Source organism: Stegostoma tigrinum, chromosome 38 (assembly GCF_030684315.1).
Source record: "Stegostoma tigrinum isolate sSteTig4 chromosome 38, sSteTig4.hap1, whole genome shotgun sequence".
Lineage (NCBI taxonomy): Eukaryota > Metazoa > Chordata > Chondrichthyes > Orectolobiformes > Stegostomatidae > Stegostoma > Stegostoma tigrinum.
The window spans coordinates 26642213-26644315 of NC_081391.1; positions in this window are offsets into that span (position 1 = coordinate 26642213).

Sequence of the window (2103 nt, forward strand, 5' to 3'; positions counted from 1 at the left end):
GCTTCGCCAGGATCACTGTGATAGGATACGGGGTTGAATCTGAGTAGGGTACTGTGCAGAGGGTTGATGTGATCTTACTGGCCTGTTGCCAAACTGTAGGGATTCTATGAGTCACAGCAACTTCACGTGGCCTACTTATTGCAGTTCTCTTGCCCCCTCAGGGGTTTCCTTTTCACCCTCTGGTAAACCATCTTTACAGTCTTCAATGAAAATTCCTTTTCCCTTATCAGCTGAGGAAATCTTCTTTTCCCCAGTTTCTATCCCTCACAGACTCAATTTGATGTCGGAAGCCAAACTTTGATATTTGAACCAGCTCATTATCATCTGCCATTTCTGCTGCTCATCTTGCAGTTTTAACTCTCTGCCCTTGCATGTGAGTTCTTAATAGTTCAGGAAGTAAATTTTTGGACTCCTCAAAAATAATTGTCTCTCTAAAAGCGTCATATGTTTGATCTACTGGCAATGCCCTTGTTCACATCTCAAAATTACTTTGTTTGATCCTTTCAAACTCAATATACGTTTGACCAAGTCCCCTCCTTAGATTCCTGAAACATTATCAGTAGGCGCCGGGTGATAGCTCATATGCACTTAACAAGGCTTTTTCACCTCATTATACTCCCCAGATACTTACTGTGAGCGCAATGCAAATACCTTAGTAGCTCTACCTATCAATTTTGTTTGGATCAACAATACCCACAAAGCCTCAGGCTATTTCATTTGTTTAGCCACTTTCTTAAATGAAATGAAAAAGGCTGCTACAGCCTTCACTTTGAACTTAGCCAACGCTTGGACATATTCAAACAGGTCTCCACCAGGCCTTTGGCTACAATGTGTTTCTCTCCGTCACTGTCCTTACTACTCCTACCTTTCACGTCTGCCTCCGCCATTAGATTATTTTGTAAATAAACAGTAACTGTTTCACTGAAATAACATCCCATAAAGTCACTGCACCTGACAAAGGGGTTTCACTCCAAAAGCTTGAGTGAATCCAAATAAAACTGTTAGACTATAACCTGGCGTTGTGTGACTTAAGGCAAATTCAGAAAGCAGAATTGTCTTACATGCAACTTCAGTAGCCCAAGAGGAAAAACATCCAGAAAAAACTGAGATAAGAGTGTAAGATAATAAAATGTGAGGCTGGATGAACACAGCAGGCCAAGCAGCATCTCAGGAGCACGAAAGCTGACGTTTCGGGCCTAGACCCTTCATCAGAGGCCCTCTGATGAAGGGTCTAGGCCCGAAACATCAGCTTTCGTGCTCCTGAGATGTTGCTTGGCCTGCTGTGTTCATCCAGCCTCACATTTTATTATCTTGGATTCTCCAGCATCTGCAGTTCCCATTACCTCTGGGATAAGAGTGTAGCAGCTGGGAGATAGTCACTGCTTTTCAGCCCTGCTGAGACCCCAGCAAGATGAAAAAAAACTGAAAATTCTGAAAAACAGAAAATCCTTACAAAAATGACAAAATAACCTCTTAAAGCCACGGCATTAGCACAGTAGATTTATTTGCTCTCAGCTGATCATCTGGTTATCTGTTTGTCTCTCCTCTTTGATCATAACTGCACCAACTGTAATTCTGAACAGTCTGGCTGATTGTTGATAAAACTCATATTGATTTTGTAGTAGCAACAATTTGAGGTCTGCCAGCCATATTTCTCATAGAGCTGGCAAATTCATGTAACCAGCACTACCATTTGCCATGCATGCTTTATACTGTGGAGATCAATGTTTTATAAATATAATCGTTAATGTCTAATATTGCTTATCTAACATTTTAGTGTTTAATCTGTTATCCAAATCCACTTTAGGCATCGCTGCCTTCATATCTTTGTAATTTCCTTAATTTAAGTTTAAGACCCTAGTTTCTGTGTTTTCAACATCAAACTGAACATGAAATTTTGACATGTTGTAATCATTTTTCCCTAGAGGAAACTTTAGTACCGGAAGATACATTTGATCAACTCTCATCACATAATAGATAAGTTGTTGAACTCCAGACCAGATTGTTCAAAAAATCCCACCAGTGTCTGTTAAGGTATACTGTTTATGACAATATGTCTGCTTTTATATTGTCAGGTTTTTGAAATTTTTTCTTAGAAAAATG